Here is a 21,593-nt window from a genome sequence, read left to right as displayed (position 1 = left end):
CATGGGCCAGCGTCCCCTTCACAATGCCCCCTCTGCAGAGCCCAGGGCCACTGCGGCCCTCTCATCCCAGCTTCCTTGCCCTCACAGACCCACCGGGCCTCGTAACTTGTTTGGGGCTGTCCTAAGTCCACTATCGAGACCCCAAAATTTGTTCTTCTCTGGGCCCTGCACACTGGATAGGTGCGTGCAGCTCCCTGCTCTGCTTGACAGTCCCTCCATGCCAACCCCCTAGTCTCTGCTGCCCCCCAGCCCCAGGAACCTCCCTCTCCTCATTCAAGAGGTCTTTATTCTGGGCTCCAGGATGGGATACTTTTCTCCTATGTTGAATTTCCCCAAAACTTTTTTTGTTAGAAGTCTTCCCTTTCCCCATAGTCATAATGAACTCAGAGTGCAGAAAAAACTCAGTTTGCATATTGGATCCCTTCTTCTTGGGTAGTGAGAGAAGAGGACCCCGACAGGACAGGCAAGAGGGGCGAGACGGACCGCAGCATCAGAAGCACCAACTCTGCAGTGTTAGGAAGAGCAGCACTCACTGAGCGCTCGCTGTGCACCAGGTGATGCTGTCAGATGTTTACAACAGAAGTCATTTTTCAGACAAGTGAAGCACAGAGAGGTTAATTGAGAGATGCCAAATGGTCAGGTGCATTGGAGCTGGGGTCTGTCCCCACAGCCCATTTGAGTGGACAGAGAAGGAGGAATCCTTGGTTGCAAATCTATCTGTGAGCCTGACTCACGGAGACCTGCAAGGTGAGCAGGTACAAGTAAGGGGGCACCAGAGGGGCAGCAGGTGTGGGGCTTCCTGTCTGGGGTCCTCAGGCCTGAGAAGGGGACTCCCAGCCTCTGGCAGGCACTGACTCAGCCGCCCTCTAGCCCCTCCCTGTCCCAGAGGCCCCCTCCTGAAACTATGGCCCCTGAGATAGGCTTGCAGGTAAGGCTGGCAAGTGCCTTGTTCCTGGCTGCCAGGAGATAAGTGGATACCTGTCGCGAATGTTCAAGGGAATGAGCAAACAGACCACAACATAGGCTAGGAAGGTTATGGTGCACTTGCCAGGGGTGGGTTTGGGAAAATATTCACTCCAGACAAACAAAGAGCCTTGGAAGAAATTGATTGCTCACTCTCACACCCCCAGGCCCCTGCCCACGCTATGTCTTCCCCAGGACTCTCTTCTCCCACCTCTTCTAGCACCTGACTCCTCCTCCTCCAGATCTCTGATTAAGTGTGGCCTCCTCCAGGAAGCCTTCTGAGACTCAGACTGGACCAGGTGAGGATTTGTGTCAGCTTTACCCACATTTGCACTGGCCAGGTTTGCTTACAAGGTTAAAAGGATACCAGGCCACTGCCATGGAAACCTGCAGCCCAAGGGCTAGGGGGAGAGGTCTCACACCTCAGCCCAGTAATCCTCCAAGGACAGACCCTTCCCCAAGGGTCCCTCCTCAATTCCTTTCCACCTGAGTATCTCTAGCCATGCAGCTCACCTGCCTTTCCTCTGGGTGGTCAGACCATGGTGACTTTCTTCTTGTTCCTTTCTGGTTCTGCCCCTTCCAGCTCAGGGACCTTGAGAAAGTTATTTGACTTCTCTGTGTCTTATTTTCCTCATTTAGGAAATGGTACCTACCTCACAAGGCTATCATGAACATGAACATAAACCTCATAGCAAATATTGTAGTTCCCCATGTATAAGACACACCTTAATTTTGGGGTCTAAAATTTGGAAAAAAAAAAGTATTACATAAAGTTATTGAACTCAAGTTTTATTCATCATAAAATTCATACAACTCATCCACGTGAAAAAGTGAGAAATGCAAGTAAAAAAACTACAACACTGTATAAGATGCATCCAGTCTCTAGACCCCAAATTTTTCCCCAAAAAAGGTGCGTCTTATACATGGGGAAATATGGTACCCCACTATTGCCATCTCTCATCACCGCTGAATTTTCCCATTTCTCAGCGTGTGCTGAGGACTGCACATCCCAGGTGGCAGCAGAGCTCCCTTGTGCCCTCCAGGGGCAGCTCTCATGTTCTGCATCCTTCCAGGAACTTAAAGATTGAATGTTACACCACCCCCTCAATTTTTTGATCCAACTTGGTTTAAGTCAGAAAAGAATTAATTGTCCACAGCTGTCATATGCTGTGCCCTTCCCCTGGGGGTCATCAAATGGCTGACTCCTTAAACATTCAATCCATAATGACAGTGTCACCTTTTTAGACAATCCTTTGGGGGCCCCCTATTTATTCAACATTCAGCCCCTACTCTATAGCACACTCTGTTCTACTAGGGCTCTGCTGTGAACCACACAGGTGAAAATCCCTCCCCTTGCAGAGCTGACATTCTGGTGAAGAAGATAGAGAAGTAACAAAATAAACAAGTATCCTGTAGAACACTGGTCCCCAACCCCCGGTCCGTGGGCCATTTGGTACCGGTCCGCAGAGAAAGAATAAATAACTTATATTATTTCCATTTTATTTATATTTAAGTCTGAACAATGTTTTATTTTTTAAAAATGACGAGATTCCCTCTGTTACATCCATCTAAGACTCACTCTTGACTCTTGTCTCGGTCACATGATACATTTATCCACCCCACTCTAAAGGCCAGTCCGTGAAAATATTTTCTAACATTAAACCGGTCCGTGGCCCAAAAAAGGTTGGGGACCACTGCTGTAGAATATATCAGGTAGTTTTAAAGTGCTGTGGAGTGAGATAAACTAGGAAAGGGAAGATCTGTGTGGACATACACTTTGGAGCAGAGTGAGGCCTCACCGAGGGTATACCTGGGAGTAAAGACTTGAAGGAGGCACGAGAGGGAGCAATGGAAGTGTCTGGGGAAGAGCGTTCCAGACAGGGGAACAGCGAGTATGGAGGCCTTGGGGCAGGACTGTGACCTCTGTGAGGTGAAGAGTGTCTTGTTCCTTGCCCTGCTCCCCCAGATATCGGTCTCGGCCTCTCCTTGAAGGTAAGCCAGCTCTACGGCTCCGGACCTCTGCCCACGGTGTAGGAGAGGGAAACATTGGGTGAATGATTGTAAATCTAAGTACAGTGGTACCTTGAGATACGACTTTAATTCGTTCTGTAATCAAGCTCTTAAGACGGACAACTCGTATATCAAACAAATTTCTCCCATTTAAAATAACTGAAATAGATTTAATCTGTTCTAGCCCTGTGAAACATCACCAAACCACCCTAAATTATAAAAAAATACATGTTTTTAATTAAGAAACACACATGTATACTTTACGAATGCATAACAAAATATATGAAATAAAAGAAAAAAGTGTTATTTAGTACTGTATTCTTACCTTGGAGACAGACAGTGCGGTTAACAGCGGTGAATGGCGCAGGAGGAGGGAGGGAGGAAGGGATGCAGGCAGTGTAGACACGTAAACTAAAGCTGCACTTTCTTAACACTAAATGTAAACTAAAACTGCATTTTCTTTAAACAAAACTAAAAATGCACTTTCTTTACTTAAAATCAAACCACAAAAACTTAATTGTAAGAAAATGCACTTTCTTAACTTTAAACTTAACCTAAGCTTAACATCACATATTTTTTCATTTAATCATCACCTGTTTTTACCTTTTTGGATGCACTTTCAGCACTTTCACTTGCAGGACTTCTGAATAAAAATCTATCCAAAGAGGTTTGCTTTTGCCTGCCTTTTAAAATATTACGGAAATGTGACAAACAAGTGTCATTAAAAAGTGCTGAAGCACGACCAGCTGAAACTTTTTCTGGGCGTTTCTTTTCAATGAAACTTGAAAGTAATAGAATCAATCAGAGTCTGAAAGACCAGTGTAACAGGCTTTAATGAAAGGAAACCTGCCGGGCTGTCTCTTAAGAGAGAGCAGCCCCAGCTACAGACTCAGACCACTTTTTAAGGGCTACGTTTAGGGAAGTACAAAGGGTAGCGGGGCGTTTGCTGATTGGCTGTCGCTATCGCTGAGCACAGGGGTGCTTTTCACCAATTATGGATGTTGGTGCATTTTCAATCATCAGCAGTTTCAATTGTCCATGACTCCATCGGACATTCCTTTGTGGTTGGTCACCTGCTGCAAGCCCTAAAACGAAACTCGTGCCGGCAGGGTTAAAAAAATGCAACCTGCTGCCTGACCAGGCGGTGGTGCAGTGGATAGAGCGTCGGACTGGGATGAGGAAGGACCCAGGTTCGAGACCCCAAGGTCGCCAGCTTGAGCGCAGGCTCATCTGGCTTGAGCAAAAAAGCTCACCAGCTTGGACCCAAGGTCGCTGGCTCGAGCAAGGGTTACTCCATCTGCTGAAGGCCCACGGTCAAGGCACATATGAGAAAGCAATCAATGAACAACTAAGGAGCAGCAACGAAAAACTGATGATTGATGCTTCTCATCTCTCTCCCTTCCTGTCTGTCTGTCCCTATCTATCCCTCTCTCTGACTCTCTCTGTCCCTGTTAAAAAAAAAAAAAATGCAACCTGCCAATACCATACTGTTTTGATTGTCGTGGCCCTATAATATAGTTTGAAGTCAGACCAATGGAACAGAATAGAAAGTCCAGAAATAAAACCACATATATATAGTCAAATAATTTTTGATAAAGGGGCCAAGAACATACAATGGAGAAAAGAAAGCCTCTTCAATAAATGGTGCTGGGAAAACTGGAAAGCCACATGCAAAAGAATGAAACTGGACTACAGTTTGTCCCCCTGTACTAAAATTAACTCAAAATGGATCAAAGATCTAAACATAAGACCTGAAACAATAAAGTACATAGAAGAAGACATAGGTACTAAACTCATGGGCCTGGGTTTTAAAGAGCATTTTATGAATTTGACTCCACAGGCAAGAGAAGTGAAGGCAAAAATTAATGAATGGGACTACATCAGACTAAGAAGTTTTTGCTCAGCAAGAGAAACTGATAACAAAATAAACAGAAAGCCAACTAAATGGGAAATGATATTTTCAAACAACAGCTCAGATAAGGGCCTAATATCCAAAATATACAAAGAACTCATAAAACTCAACAACAAACAAACAAACAATCCAATAAAAAAATGAGAAGAGGACATGAACAGACACTTCTCCCAGGAGGAAGTACAAATGGCCAACAGATATATGAAAAGATGCTCATCTTCTTTAGTTATTAGAGAAATGCAAATCAAAACTGTAATGAGATACCACCTCACACCTGTTAGATTAGCTATTATTAACAAGACAGGTAATAGCAAATGTTGGAGAGGCTGTGGAGAAAAAGGAACCCTCATCCACTGTTGGTGGGAATGTAAAGTAGTACAACCATTATGGAAGAAAGTATGGTGGTTCCTCAAAAAACTGAAAATAGAACTACCTTATGACCCAGCAATCCCTCTACTGGGTATATACCCCAAAAACTCAGAAACATTGATACGTAAAGACACATGCAACCCCATGTTCATTGCAGCATTGTTCACAGTGGCCAGGACATGGAAACAAAAAGCCCATCAATAGATGACTGGATAAAGAAGATGTGGCACATATACACTATGGAATACTACTCAGCCATAAGAAATGATGACATTGGATCATTTACAGCAAAATGGTGGGATCTTGATAACATGATACGAAGTGAAATAAGTAAATCAGAAAAAAACAGGAACTGCATTATTCCATACGTAGGTGGGACATAAAAGTGAAACTAAGAGACATTGATAAGAGTGTGGTGGTTATAGGGGAAGGGGGGAAAGGGAGAGGGAAAGGGGGAGGGGGAGGGGCACAAAGAAAACTAGATAGAAGGTGACAGAGGACAATCTGACTTTGGGTGATGAGTATGCAACATAATTGAAAGACAAGATAACCTGCACTTGTTATCTTTGAATATATGTATCCTGATTTATTGATGTCGCCCCATTAAAAAAAAAATGCAACCTAAGATTCCCGACTATTTGATATATTTATATAAAAAGGAAATAGAATGATTCCTAGAGAGGCTCAAGGGAAAGGGGACGGAGGTCATCATCTTCTGTAACTTCTTCCTGCTGAGGGGCGGTGAAGGGTTATGGTCTCTCTAGGGATCACTCTCAGTGGGGAGTAGAGAGGTGCAGTGATGGCTTCCTGCCGGGTAGGGGTGTATTTACAGGGGTCCAGATTTTTCTGTTTCGTGAGGGCAGGTTTCAGGGTTGGCGTGTAGGGCTAGGTAGATTTCTTCAATTTTCTGATTGGCGAAGGCCTGCATGCGATTCTGTAAGAAACTAGTGAAAAGAGGTAAGAGGCAGGGTCCAAAAGCTAGAATAATAAATAGGAGAGTGAGTGGACCAATGAAAGGCAATAGTCAAGACACCCAGTTTGTGCAAAACCACTGGTTCCATGACTCGGTTTGTTTTTCACGGATTGACTGGGCTCATTCCTTTAATTTGATTGCCACGTCTCTAACTAGTCCTGACTGATTAAGGTAAAAGCAACACTCTTCTCCTAGAAAGACATAAATACTTCCTTTTTCTGCCCTTAAGAGATCAAGTCCTCGGTGATTTTGTAGTGTGATGGCGGCTAAGGAATCAATTTGATCCTGAAGTTTTACTGGGGTGGAGGCAGTTTCTTTTAGGGAGCTTTGGAGGTCTTCAGAGAGAGTGTGGTAATAGGACAGGGCAGTGGCCAGTTCCCCTGCCCCTAGACCTACTCCTGTAGAGATTCCTAAAGCGACAAGAAGAGGGATTACTTGTATAGCTCGTTTGGTCCTTAGATTGATGGGTAGTGTACTTGGAATTGGAAGAGGCTCATGGGGTGGGATTAGGCTGATATTTGGGGTGAGATAGACTAGGGTACAGGATCCTGTCCAATTAGTAGGGAGACACATATAGGTGTTGGTCCCATACAAGTAGAAAGCCCCTGATTGGGTGAGGCAGGCTGAGAGGTGAATAGAGAATAGATGGACAAGGGGTCGGTTTCGTCCGTCCAGCTCTGAACTCTAGACAGTCAAGGTGGAGGAAAGTGCAGCCCCAACTAGAGGGGAGACATGGTCAGAGGCCTGCTTTGAGCATTGCAACCGTGTGGTAGGGGTAGTGAGCCAGGGATATAGCCGTGTGGTGGGACAGGAGCATTTATGTTGTGAAGCTGTAAGAGTAGGGGGTCCTGTGAATTGAACGGAATTAGAAAATAATCCGTTTACTTTTGGAGAAACTTGATAGTTAACTCGATGATTCTGATGGTCTTTGGGAAATTGGATAGTTACTGTGCTGTTGCAGAGGTTAGAAGGGAGGTGACCCACTGGGACAGTACCTTGAGCAGTAAAGCATAAAGGGGCAGGTGAAAGCAGGGGAGTGTTCAGGGTCCCCGAGCAGGGGGAATTTGGGTTTTAATTTTTTGAGCTGGGAATAATAGGTTTGATATAGCTTATTTGCTCGGTTGGTGGCTGAGGTGGGATAATTCCCTATAAGGGTGTCGGCTCTCTCAAAGAAGGAAGCCCCTTTTTGGGTTTGGTATATGAGAACTGTCCGTAGAAGGTGGGTGTTGTTGTTTGGGATGGGGGGGCAGAGTAAGCTGAGGAGGACATAGACATACACATCCAGCAATTAACTGCATAGGAAGAATTAGCTTCAATTAAAAGTCTTTGAGTGAGGTTAAGGGAACGTTCTATATATGTGGCCTCTAGGAGAGAGGAGATGGGGGTGGCATATGTGGCACCCAGTAAGAGAGAAAGTAGAACTGGTGTTAGGAGATCAAGAACTGGTGGTGGTTGGGCTTAGGGGTGATTAAGAGGAAGAGAAGAGGAAATTGAAAAGCCGGTTTCTTTTGGAGAAACTTCAAGTAGAGAACCTTGCCAGGCCAAGTCCCACATCCAATTGAGGAGTCTGTCAATCTCACTGAAGTGAGGCCTTAACCAGGAGAGGTCCTCGGAGGCCTGAAGAAGGAAGTAGAAGAATCTGGCAAGGTGGTAATTGGTAGTTGCCTGTTGTGAGTGCCTGCTGGACTGGGCGGTATGGCGGGATATGGCCTCTTGGAGGAACATTATGAGATGGACTGGTCTGGTTCTTCTGGATAGGGGAACATGTGGAGATTTTGAGAGATAGAGGACCTGTGGGGGTGGAGATGTAGGTTTTAGGGGTATTGGTGGGATAAGGCTTAATGTGGGAGAGGTGAGTCCAGTGTGAGTGTCCCTCTATTTTAATTGCGGTGGGGGTGGAGAGGATGACTGTGTGGGGTCTTGTCCAAATGGGTTGAAGAGGGCTTTTTCCCCATGTCCTGTTATATACCTGGTCACCAGGAAGAACAGTTAAGTCGAATTCAGAGGTGGGGAAAGGTTGAGGGAGAAGCTTATGTGCTTCTCTTTGTAGATTGGCTCTCACATAGGCCAGGGAAGGGAAATATGATCCCATTGAGGGATGGCAGGTATTGGGTAAGAGGGAGTTGAGGATGAATGGTTTCCTATACATGATTTCAAATGGGCTAAGATTGAGCTGTTTTCAAGGCATGGCCCTAATTCTCATTAGTACTAAGGGAAGAAGCTGGGGCCAAGGGAGGTTTAGTTCAAGGATAAGATTTTTCAGATGATGTTTGAGGATTTGGTTGGCCCTTTCTACTTTTCCCGATGATTGGGGATGGTAGGGAATATGCAATTGCCATTTGAATCCCAGATATGGTGTAATAGACTGAGTAATTTGGGAAATAAAATCTGGACCTGATTGTAGGGAGGAAGGCAACCCAAACCTAGGAATAATGTGCTCCGTTAGAGCTGAGATAACTGTTAGCATCCTCTTTTTTGGTTGGAAAAGCCTCGATCCAGCCAGAGAAGGTATCTACAAGAGTAAGAATGAATTTGTTTCCTTTGTGAGGAGGCATATGAGGGAAGTTAATTTGCCAATCCTGACCAGGAAGGGTCCCCCTCATTTGATGAGCTGGAAATTATTTTGGATATATTCCTCCCTGCGAGGAGCAGGGAGTACAGATAGAACATGAGGACGTGATGGGTTTTGAGACAGTAGATAGTCCACGGCCATACCACCCTGAACGCGCCCGATCTCATCTGATCTCGGAAGCTAAGCAGGGTCGGGCCTGGTTAGTACTTGGATGGGAGACAGTAGATAGATTGGGTCCCATTAGGAAAGTGGAAATGTAGAGGAGAAAAGGTTTGTAGCCTACATGGAAGGAGTTATGAATAGTTTGCAAGATGTTTTCTGTCTGGGTTTGGGGAAGGATAATTTTTCCTTCCTGGGTGTACCAGTTCCCTTGTTTTAGGAGTGTTTTATAAGAAGTGGTTTCCTTTTTGGAGTATTGGAGTTGGTAGGATGATAGAAAGTAAATATGAGAAGTGGGAGGTTGGGTGGCAATTATTTTTGCCACTTGATCTGCCAGGTTATTTCCAATGTTGATGGAATTTGAGTTTTTTTTTGATGGTGCAATGTATTTTTTTTTATAAATAAATTTTTATTTTAATGGGGTGACCTCAATAAATCAGGGTACATATATTCAAGGAAAACATGTCTAGGTTATCTTGTCATTCAATTCTGTTGCATACCCATCACCCAAAGAGAGATTGTCCTCCGTCACCTTCTATCTAGTTTTCTTTGTATCCCTCCCCCTCTCCCTCCCCCTCTCCCTCCTTCCTTCCCCCCACCCCCCGAAACCACCACACTCTTGTCCATGTCTCTTAGTCTCGTTTTTATGTCCCACCAATGTATGGAATCCTGCAGTTCTTGTTTTTTTCTGATTTATTTATTTCACTCCGTATAATGTTATCAAGATCCCACCATTTTGTTGTAAGTGATCCGATGTCATCATTTCTTATGGCTGAATAGTATACCACAGTGTATATGCAACACATCTTCTTTATCTAGTCTTCTATTTTTTTACAGTGATTAAATCCTTTAAGGAAACTCTTGGCCAATACAGCAAGAATCCATAAAAGAGTAGTGTCCTTAACATGTTCACCAAGTCCAAGTTGGCCCCAACACCATGCCAAATCCCTGTGAATGCAACCCAACCCCAGTTCAATCCATTAGGAGCTGTCACAAGGAGCAGGAGTCCAGGAAAAGTCCACATCCAGAAAAAGTGTGCATGGCACTGGAATTGTCGTCACAATTCTATACTTTGCAACTCATGTCCAAGTCCCAATGACTGCTGCTTCTAGCTGGTAATGATTCAGGTAGACTGGAAAAGCCATCTGCAGCATGTGTGGACATGGAGCTTCTGTTCTTCTCTGCCTGGAGAGATGAAACCAGGTTGCTTTTCCCTGGAGCTCTGTGACTGTGACTTGGTAAAGAGTACCTTGGGATACACTAAGCTGGGTGGCAAAGGTAGATTCATAATAGAAGTTGGCAAAAGGGGGAAAGAGAGCTCTAAATTAGGAGTAGGTCCCAGCCTGAAATATGAGTGGGGCATTGAGGTAGGAGGGATAAAGGAAACACTATATATTAAGCAAATCAGCAGAAAATAGGACTATCAACACCCACAACAGAGATCTTCGAGGGAAGAATAAAAAAACCTGACTATTCAGGCAAGACATAGTTAAGTGGCCCTTGTGCAAATGAGATCAGTTTACCTGCTTCTTGGAAGAAATACCCTAGGCTCATCCACAGTGTCATAGATGGGGCTGACGGCCCTGGGCACCTTCAGCCTTCAGTGGCAAACCCCAGCATTCTGGGCAAGGTTAGGTCATAGGTGGCTGGAGCAGGGCTGGAAGAGACTGAACCCTCCCTTAGAGGAGCGAGGGGGAAGCCTACCTTCCAGTGTCCCTGTTTCCTCACAGCAGAGGCATGTAAGCCTGGCAGACTTTAGCTCAATGACTTTCCTTTCCACTATTGAAGCAGGACCCAGATGGCATCCTATGAGACCCCTTTGGGGCATTGGAGCCTTTAAGAGCATATCCTAAAAGCTGGTAGTTCCCCTGATCTCTATTGGGCTTTTTCTACCTCTAGGTATCTTAAAAAGCCATGCTCAGAAGATCTTGCTGAGAGGTTTGAGGATCCCCATCCGCCTATATAAATCTTTTCCATATATCTGGAGCTATTTGGAAAAAGACAAAACAGTGTTATTAGCTGTATCAAATAAAGAAGGTAGTAGTTTGCAGGCAAAAAAGATTTGGCATCTCCTGTTCATGAGCATTCAAAAGAAATTTTAAAAAAAATTTTAAGTAAAAAGTATGATATGGTAGACCTGTAGGAGTTCCAGGATATGACTACCCCATTTAAAATTTTTTTTTAATTGACCTTAAAATATTTGCTGGGTACACTTTCATAATTCCTTAACTTTAAAGATTGTAAGAATGACAAAATACAGTAAATGCTTTTGCTCCATATGCAGGAGCATTTTCAGTTTAACCAGTTTAGGAAATCCAATAATAAAACAATGCATACAGACAATGAGCTATAACATGCTTAGCAGCCCCTCCTGTTCTGACAGAGGTTACTATAAATCCAGAATATGTATCCACTGTAACATGGACATAGGACTGTTTGCCAAATGAAGGTATATGAGTAACCTCCATTTGCCAAAGTTGTCCTGGTAGGGGTCCTTGAGGGTTAACTCCAAATGAAGGGGCAGATTGTAGTATAGGACCCCTTGGACATGATTTCCCAATCTGCCGTGCTGCTTCCTGAGAAAGTTGAAACTGTTTACACAGGGCTGCAGCGTTCTGGTGATGAATAGAATGAGACTGAATTGCTCGATCTGTCATGGTTGCTCCAAATAATTTTCTTTTGGGTAGCTTGATCAAGAAGGGCATTCCTAGGCCCTGGCCGGTTAGCTCAGTGGTAAAGCATCGGCCTGGTGTGCAGGATTCCCGGGTTTGATTCCCGGCCAGAGCACACAGAAGAAGCGCCCATCTGCCTCTTCACCCCTCCCCCTCTCCTTCCTCTCTGTCTCTCTCTTCCCCTCCCGCAGCCAAGGCTCCACCTGAGCAAAGCCACCCCGGGTGCTAAGGATGGCCCCGTGGCTTCTGCCTCAGGTGCTAGAATGGCTCTGGTTGCAACAGAGCAACACCCCAGATGGGCAGAGCATTCCCCCCTGGTAGGCGTGCTGGGTGGATCCTGGTCAGGCGCATGCGGGAGTCTGTCTGACTATCTCCCCATTTCCAACTTCAGAAAAATACAAAAAAAAAAAAAAAGGCATTCCCTTTTGCTAAAGCTCCAGGGTGCATGGAGTGAGCTCGAGTATGTCCTATGAAACATGGAGCTCTATGTTGACATACAAGTCTTTGAAGAAGGAGGAACTGCTGAAATAGTTCATCAGTATTTGTCCCTAAGATAGCAGTCTTTATAGTGGAAACACCATAAGTAAATATTTGCTGTCTGTGTATAGATTAAAGGGGGAATACGGCAAATGCTGAAAAGCCATGATAGTGGCATATAATTCTAGACTTTGAGCTGATTTTAAGTTGACAGTTTCAGTATAAAGTTGTCCATTGATTTGCAAAAGCGATTTGCATTTTGTGGAAGTTTCCCAGAGCCATTGTTGTTGATCCTTTGAAAAAAGGAACAACAATAATTTTGAGGCTCAAAACCTATAAGCTTTAAGGGTCGCCTATGCCCCTTGATAATCCAGGAGGCAACAAGATCAAAATATGGAAGTGTATTCCGTGGGCTATTAGATGGTTCAATGTGCCCAAGCTGTAGCTGCTCTTGTGCCAATTGAGCAGCTGTCCTAAGTTTCTCCTGAGAAAGGGGCCATTGGTCTACCCATACAGGATTATCTGATTTCCAAGTAATTGGGTCTGCACAATGCATTATTGAGGTAGCAGGAGCTACCAAGGCCCCTATGCTAAATTTTGATATCCTAATCCACACCTTCTGGTATTGGTGCCACTTCTATGGGGGTGAGAATTCCTCGCTGTTCTTTCCCTAGACCCTTGGTGGGCAAAAATCCCCGATCAAGCATCTGAGTACTGACAAACTGTGCAATGTATTATGACTGCCTGTTTTGGTAATAAAGCTGCATTTAAGAAATTTTGAATAAAGATATGGTTTTGGAGTGGGCTTCCCTTGGTTGTGAGGAAACCTCGCTCACACCAAATGGTGGCTGCAGAATGGAGGATGTGGTATAGATATTATACCAGAATGGTAGAGTCGGTATAGATATTAACTGATTTATTGGTAGTGAGGGTGAGCGCTCTAGTGAGCGCTATAAGTTCAGCCTGTTGGGAAGTGGTGTTTTCAGGCAGGGATTGAGCTTCAAGTACATAATGTGAGTCAGTTATGATTGGCATAGCCTGCTAGAGTGGTTCTGTGTTTTGTCTTGATAGTGCTACCATCCACAAATAATGTAGAGTCAGGAAATGAAAGGGGGTTTGAGGTTAAATGCAGGAAGGGTGAGTTGAAGTGAGTTAGGAGTTCAACGCAAGGGTGTTTAGATGGTTGTGGAGTATGGGGGAGCAGTGTGGCTGGATTTAGATTGGAACAGGGTTGAAAGGAAAATTCTAAATTTTCAAGAAAGATTATGTGGAATTGCTGAAGACGAGAGGGAGAGACATGATACGTAGCCTTACTGGAGACTAGGTCTTGTAGGTTATGGGGTGATTTGATAATAGCTTCTGTCCTAGGGAGAGTTTTTTGCTTTTGAGTGCTAGGAGGGCCATGGCCGCTAGGGCCCACAAGCAGGGTGCCCAACCCTTGCAGGTAGGATCAAGTTGTTTGGACAAGTAGAAAACTGGGGCAAAGGAAGGTCCCTTTTGGGGTCCTAATACTCCAAGGGTGAGACCTTGTTTCTCATGTACATATAGGAGAAATTCAGACTGGATGTCAGGAAGGTGTAAGGCTGGCGCCTTTTGTAACTTAGAAAATGGTGTTTTAATTGGGTATCTTGGATCGAGGGGCTCATTAGGGTCCCCTTTGGTGGCCTCATAAAGTGGCTTGGCCAGAAGGCTGTAGTTTGGGATCTAAGACCAGAGAAAGCCGGCAATTCCTAGGAATGAAAGTAGTTCTTCCGTCCTGGCCGGTTGGCTCAGCGGTAGAGCGTCGGCCTAGCGTGCGGAGGACCCGGGTTCGATTCCCGGCCAGGGCACACAGGAGAAGCGCCCATTTGCTTCTCCACCCCTCCGCTGTGCTTTCCTCTCTGTCTCTCTCCTCCCCTCCCGCAGCCAAGGCTCCATTGGAGCAAAGATGGCCCGGGCGCTGGGGATGGCTCTGTGGCCTCTGCCTCAGGCGCTAGAGTGGCTCTGGTCGCAACATGGCGACGCCCAGGATGGGCAGAGCATCGCCCCCTGGTGGGCAGAGCGTCGCCCCATGGTGGGCGTGCCGGGTGGATCCCGGTCGGGCGCATGCGGGAGTCTGTCTGACTGTCTCTCCCTGTTTCCAGCTTCAGAAAAATGAAAAAAAAAAAAAAAAAAAGAAAGTAGTTCTTCCTCATTAATGGGGGTAGGGATTGAGGCTATAAGATGCTTTTGGTCTGTGGTGATGGCTTTATGGCCTGGTGATTATTGCAGTCCCAGGTAGGTAACGGTTGTCTGTGAAAGCTGAACTTTGGAAGGGGATACTTCCAAAGGATAGCCTTTTTGTGCTAAGAAGTTTAGTAGTTTGTTTGTGTCTGCCTTGGATGCTTCCAATGTGGGACTACAAAGGAGGAGATCATCTACATATTTTAAGATAGTACTTTGGGGAAGAAAAAAAGACTTAAGGTCTGTAGCTAGGTCCTGATCGAAGAAATGAGGGCTATCCCTGAATCCCTGAGGGAGAACCCTCCAGGTCAGTTGTTGGGGCATGGTATCCAGGTCAGTCCAAGTAAAGGCAAAGAGGTTTTGGCATTCCGGATGGAGGGGGATGGTAAAGAAGGCGTCTTTAAGGTCTAGGACAGTGAAGTGAGTAGTATTTGAAGGAATTTGGAAAGAAGGGTATAAGGATTTGGTACTACCAGAGTAAAGGGCAACACTGCTGCACTGATAGCCTGCAAGTCCTGGGCCAGGCGGTAAGTGCCACTGGGTTTGACTACTGGTAGAATGGGTGTATTGTAGGGTGAGTGAGTAGCGGTAAGGATGCCAGCTTGAAGGAATTTAGTTATGAGGGGTTTTAGACCTTCTAGATGTGTTTTGGAGATGAAGTATTGTGGGACGGATGGATATTTGGAGGGGTCCTTTAGGGAGATAGTGATGGGGGCGTGATGTGTTGCAATAGAGGGCTGATCAGTGTTCCAGAATATGGGATTTACTTGGTCAGGGAAAAGAGGGAATTTGAGAGACAGGAAGTTGGAGGGGGATGGGTCTGGATCACTGGCCAGCAAAAGGAGAATGTTGGAAGTAGGGACTGAGGACTTGGGGGAAAGGTGAAGGGTGCCGCCAAATTTGGTGAATATGGGGGAGAGGTGTTGAGCATTGTGGAACGACTAAAAATTGATGTGTGAATTGAGTTTTGTCTAGAATGCAGGTGAGGAGTGGAGTGATTAAAGGTGTAGTCTTGGCTTCCAAAACCCCAACTATGGTCGTGTTGGAGGGTGTGAGAGGGCCGGCAAATTCAGGGTGGGTAGAGAAGGTGGCCCCAGTGTCTATTAGGAAGGAAATTACCTTACCTGCTATGTGAAGTTTTACCCTGGGCTCAGAGTTGGTCAGTTGCACCGGGGCCAATGATCTAAGGCCTCTTCAGTCTTCCGCTGCTTGTCCCAGGAAATCAGCCACCAGAATAGAAGGGTTAGATGTTTTAGCGGGTTTTGGCCCAATCCCTCTCTGGCGACTGGGACAATGGACCCCCCAGTGTCCTTCCTGGTGGCAATGGGGACATTGGCCAGGAGGTGGTCGAGGGTTAGGGCATTGATTCACCCAGTACCCCATCTGCTTGCAAGTAAAGCAGAGTCCTGGGGGCTCACGGTTCCTTCGCCCCTTTGAGCGTGTTGGATTCCCCTATAGGGCCTTAGTGAGCATTAGATAATTATCCTGATCTCTTTTATGTTGGTCCTCCTTCTCTTGTTCCTCCCTGTCATGAAAGACCTTGAAAGCCAGATTTAAGAGGTCCTTCTGGGGAGTTTCAGGGCCATCCTTGAGCTTTTTTAGTTTTTTCCTGATGTCAGGTGCTGATTGGGAGATGAAATGAGAGTGGAGGAGGACTGTTCTGGCGGGAGTGGTGGGGTCTATTCGGGAGTATTTTTGTAGGGCCTGTTAGAGACTTTCTAAGAACTCTCCGGGGTTCTCATGTGGTTTCTGAGTGATTTCCTTGATTTTGTCATAATTGACTGCTTTGTTAGCTAATTTAACTAAGGCTTGCTGTAAGTAGTCAATCATCTGATCTCGAGCAGCCCTATTCGCATGACCCATCTGGTAGGTCCAAATGGGGTCAGTGGGACGACTGTAGTGCCTATGGGATTGGCATTATTTCTAGTATGAGCCTCATCTGCAATTTGCTGGGCTGTGGTCCACACCCAGTCTTTGTCCGAAGCCGAAATGCCAAGTCAGGTCATAAGATTGGGTAAGATATTTAAATTCTTTGATATAGGTGTCAGGATCAGATGAAAATGAGCCGAGACGGCACTCGATTTACAAGAGATCCGAGAGAGAGAAAGAGATGGCTACCCGGACGATGCCCTCTGCCCTGGCAACCTCTCCTAAGGGGAATATACTGGGAGCGGTTGGGTCTTTGGGCGGATCCCTACGTCATGGGCGGAGGTGTGGAGGGGACGCGGGCGGGGAGGAGGGGTCAGGAGCTGAAGGTTCATTAGGGATGGGAGGTTCAGCTATTTGTGGGGCTTCCTGGGGGTTATAGGGGGGAGGAGGAGGTGGAGCTGGTTGTGGAGGAGGACAAGGAGCTGAATGGTCAGCCAGGTCAAAGGAGTCAGGAGACAAGGGAGAAGGCTTGGATGAGAGGGGAGAGAGAGAGGCAGAAGAATGAGAGGCTTTGGCCAGGAGGACCTGGTAGGTGGAACAAGTGGTGCAAAGGGACGGGTGGAATCTGAGGTAGAAGAAACCTTTACATAAGGGATTTCTGAGGCCTTCCCAGTCCAGTGGCAGAAATTGTCTAGGTCCTGAAGAATGTTTATGTCAAATGTGCTGTTTTGGGGCCAATGGGAATTATTATCGAGTTTGTATTGGGGCCAGGCTGTATTGCAAAGGAAGATTAGTTTTTTTGGCTTGAGGTCTGAGAGACCGAGTTTGCCGAGGTTTTTTAAGAGACAGCCTAGGGGTGTATGTAGCCTCTGAGGGTCATGATTGGGAGATGCCCATGATGAGCTGAGAATAAAGAGAGAGACGAGTGTCCTCAGACTCCCTCAATTATTCCCCATGAAATGAGTAGAACGTGAGGTGACCAGTCATCACCGAAGACCTCAGTCCTAATGGTAATGAGAGCGACCTGACTAGGCACCTAGATTTTTGAGAAAATGAGAAATGGGACAGGCCACTTAAATGAGAGTCCTCCCAAAGCACGAGCCTGGGCCAGGGATGGATGGGATGGGTGGGAGGCAGAAAGACCTACCAGGGATAGGAAGACCTCAAAGAAATCACCTACCTCTGATTCGGCAGGGGTTCGGGACAGGATCAGACCACTGGCCAATCAACCTACAATTATACATCCAAACAGAATCAGGGAGTAAGCCCTGGACAAGCTGCTGCTGCCCACTGCTTCCCTGGTTGTAAGTTTGGACGGCAAAGAGGGATTGTCCAGGCAGTTAGTACCCTGTCCCGGGTTTCAGCACCAAATGATAGACTCAATTGGAGTCCGAAAGACCAAGTGTAACAGGCTTTAATGGAAGGAAACCTGCCGGGCTGTCTCATAAGGGAGAGCAGCAGTGGCTACAGACTTAGGCCACGTTTTAAGGGCTAGGTTTAGGGAAGTAGGAAGGGTAGCGGGGCATTTACTGATTGGTTGTTGCTATCACTGGGCACAGGGGTGCTTTTCACCAATTATGGATGTTGGTACATTTTCAATCGTCAGCAGTTTCAACTGTTCAACTTCATCAGACATTCCTTTGTGGTTGGTCACCTGCCGCAAACCCTGAAACAAAACTCGTGCTGGCAGGTTAAAGAAATGCAACCTAAGGCCCTGGCCGGTTGGCTCAGCAGTAGAGCGTTGGCCTAGCGTGCGGAGGACCTGGGTTCGATTCCCGGCCAGGGCACACAGGAGAAGCGCCCATTTGCTTCTCCACCCCTCCGCCGCGCTTTCCTCTCTGTCTCTCTCTTCCCCTCCCGCAGCCAAGGCTCCATTGGAGCAAAGATGGCCCGGGCGCTGGGGATGGCTCTGTGGCCTCTGCCTCAGGCGCTAGAGTGGCTCTGGTCACAACATGGCGACGCCCAGGATGGGCAGAGCATCGCCCCCTGGTGGGCAGAGCGTCGCCCCATGGTGGGCGTGCCGGGTGGATCCCGCATGCGGGAGTCTGTCTGACTGTTTCTCCCTGTTTCCAGCTTCAGAAAAATGAAAAAAAAAAAAAAGAAGAAGAAATGCAACCTAAGAGAAAGCTTCTCCCACATTGCCAGCATGTCTTTAATTTCACTTGTAGAAATCACTTCCTCGGACTCTACCTCCTCCTCACTACTAATCTCTTGCAGAAGCTCCATATGTTGCATCATCTGTAGCTCCTTCAACTCCTCAGTTGAGAGTTCCTCCTCATGTTCCTTGACGAGCTTGTTTACATCACCCTCATCTACCTCCAGACCCATCAACTTTCCGAGGGATACAATCTCCTCCAATGCTTCTACCTCAGTCTCAGTCTCTGTTTCAAATCCTTCAAAGTCCCTGTCTGCAACAACATCAGGCCATAACTTTTTCCATGCTGAGTTCAAGGTTCTTCTTATAGCCTCTTGCCATGCCAAGTCAATAATGTGTAAACATATCACAATGTTGTAGTGATTTTTCCAAAACTCTCAAAGGGTTAGAATTGTATTCTCAGTCACCTCAAAGCTGCGGCGGAACAAGTGCTTTGTGTAAAGCTTTTTAAAGTTGGAAATGACCTGCTGATCCATAGGTTGCAAGATTGAAGTCGTGTTGGGTGGGAGGTAGAGGATTTTCACAAATTTGAACTCATCGAGAATGTCATCTTCAAGACCAGGTGGGTGGCCTGGAGCATTTTCAAGGATTAGTAATGCTTTCATTGGGAGTTTATTTTCTTGAAGATATTTCTTCACTGCAGGACCAAAGACGAGATTTACCCATTCAATAAAAAACTGCCATGTAACCCATGCCCTAGCATTGGTGCACCACATAACCTGCAGTTTTTCTTTAAGAATCTTGTGAGTCTTAAAGGCTCGAGGATTTTCGGAATGATACACTACCAGTGGCTTTACTGTACAGTCACCCCTAGCATTTGCACACAATGCAAGTGTCAGACGGTCCTTCATGGGTTTATGTCCTGGCAGCTTCTTCTCCTCTGTAGTGATGAAAGTCCTCCAGGGCATTTTTTTCCAAAACAATCCTGTTTCATCATAGTTGAACACTTGTTGGGGAATGTAGCCTTCCTTTGTGATAAGTGCAGCAAAATGTGCGATGTACTCCTCAGCTGCCTTAATGCCAGCACTCGCAGCTTCACCATGCCTCACCACTGAGTGGATGCTAGAAAATTTCTCTTCTTGAAATTTTCAAACCAGCCGTAACTTGCCTTAAATGTATCTTCTGTTGCCTCTTTTGAGGTTGATGGTTCTTTCTTTTTCAAGTCGCTGTAAATAATACGTGCCTTTTCACATATTACAGTCTCTGTCACTGTATCTCCTGTCAGCTCTTTCTCTTTCACCCACACCAGCCGAAGCTTCTCCATTTCTTCATGGATATTTGTCCTTAATTGGGACAGAATTGTAGTTCCTTTCACTGGATTTGCACTTTTGATGGCATCCTTTTGTTTAAGGATGGTGCAGCCCTGGCTGGTTGGCTCAGTGGTAGAGTGTCGGCCTGGAGTACAGGAGTCCTGGGTTCGATTCCCAGCCAGGGCACACAGGAGAAGCGCCCATTTGCTTCTCCACCCCTCCCCCTCTCCTTCCTCTCTGTCTCTCTCTTCCCCTCCCGCAGCCAAGGCTCCATTGGAGCAAGGATGCCCACGCGCTGAGGATGGCTCCATGGCCTCTGCCTCAGGTGCTAGAGTGGCTCTCGTCGCAACAGAGCGATGCCCTGGATGGGCAGAGCATCACCCCCTGGTGGGCGTGCCGGGTAGATCCCGGTCGGCACATGCGGGAGTCTGTCTGACTGCCTCCCCATTTCCAGCTTCAGAAAAATACAAAAAAAAAAAAAAAAAAAGGATGGTGCAAATTGTAGATGTATTGCGGTTGTACAGCCTTGCCAGTTCAATCACTCTTACACCACACTCATGTTTTTTTTATTATTTCTTGTTTTATTTATATCAACATCATTCTCTTCTTCTCACCACTGTCCTTTACACTCACTTTCTTCAGCCCTATGATAGCACACAAAAAAGGTTAGTAAAAAGTGCAAAAATGATGCAAGAACAAGTACAGTGTACGAGATTTGACTTGATTCTGCGGGTAACGCATGAAAAAGAATGAGATGCTGGTGTTGTGCTGCCGATACTGGATCCATGTGCCAATGTGCCAACTAGTGGCAGCTTCCTGAATCACAACTCGGATCTCGAAATTTTGCTCGGATCTCGAACAAAAATATGGACTGAGTCGCAGCTCATATCTTAAAAATTTGTATGTTGGTCTGCTTGTATCTCAAGGTACCATTTTATACTGACAAAGGGCAGGGAATAATTCAGGGAAACAAACAAGGAAGACTTCCCTGCCCCCATCAACTAAGTTTGTCACTCAGCAAATTGAATCTCCACATAACCTGAACTGCCAGTTGCGGCAGCTATTGGAATATGAGAATGGATAGGAGACTCAGGTGTTAGGAAAGTTACAGCTTTTCCTGTTACTGTCTAATTTTCTTTAATGTTTTAGCTACAATCCTCTGAACTATAATTTTGTTTCTTTCTTATTCTTTGCCTGGAAATTAAAGCAGGGGACGCCTGTTGGATCTGACTATACAGAATTTTCATGTGGCCGCCCGAGATTTTTCTCGAGAAAGTTTGAACAGTCTGATCGGTCATTCAGTCCCTCTGTCAGAAAATGCCCTAAAACCAGGCAGGCGTCTTTCTAATCTGGTTGTGCTCTGAAATCCCAGCTCTCTCTCTGGTTTGTCTGATTCATCTGATTCTTGTTTCTGTTTAGTCTTTGTTTAATGTTGTCTATAATGTGTCTGTTTTGGGGTTTTTTTTTTTCATTTTTCTGAAGCTGGAAACAGGGAGAGACAGTTAGACAGACTCCCACATGCGAGATCCACCCGGCATGCCCACCAGGGGCGACGCTCTGCCCACCAGGGGGCGATGCTCTGCCCATCCTGGGCGTCGCCATGTTGCGACCAGAGCCACTCTAGTGCCTGAGGCAGAGGCCACAGAGCCGTCCCCAGCGCCCGGGCCATCTTTGCTCCAGTGGAGCCTTGGCTGCGGGAGGGGAAGAGAGAGACAGAGAGGAAAGCGCGGTGGAGGGGTGGAGAAGCAAATGGGCGCTTCTCCTGTGTGCCCTGGCTGGGAATCATACCCGGGTCCTCCACACGCTAGGCCGACACTTTACCGCTGAGCCAACCGGCCAGGGCCTATAATGTGTCTGTTTTTAAGGCCTCAATTAAGTTATTTTGTACAAATATTGGAAATGCTGGCTCTAATATTGAAAAAATAAAATTATTTCATCCCTAAATTTTTTTTTTTTTTTTTTTTTTTTGCATTTTTCTGAAGCTGGAAACAGGGAGAGATAGTCAGACAG

The sequence above is a fragment of the Saccopteryx bilineata genome, chromosome 3 (assembly GCF_036850765.1).
Source record: "Saccopteryx bilineata isolate mSacBil1 chromosome 3, mSacBil1_pri_phased_curated, whole genome shotgun sequence".
NCBI lineage: Eukaryota > Metazoa > Chordata > Mammalia > Chiroptera > Emballonuridae > Saccopteryx > Saccopteryx bilineata.
Note: the sequence above shows the minus strand (reverse complement) of the source record.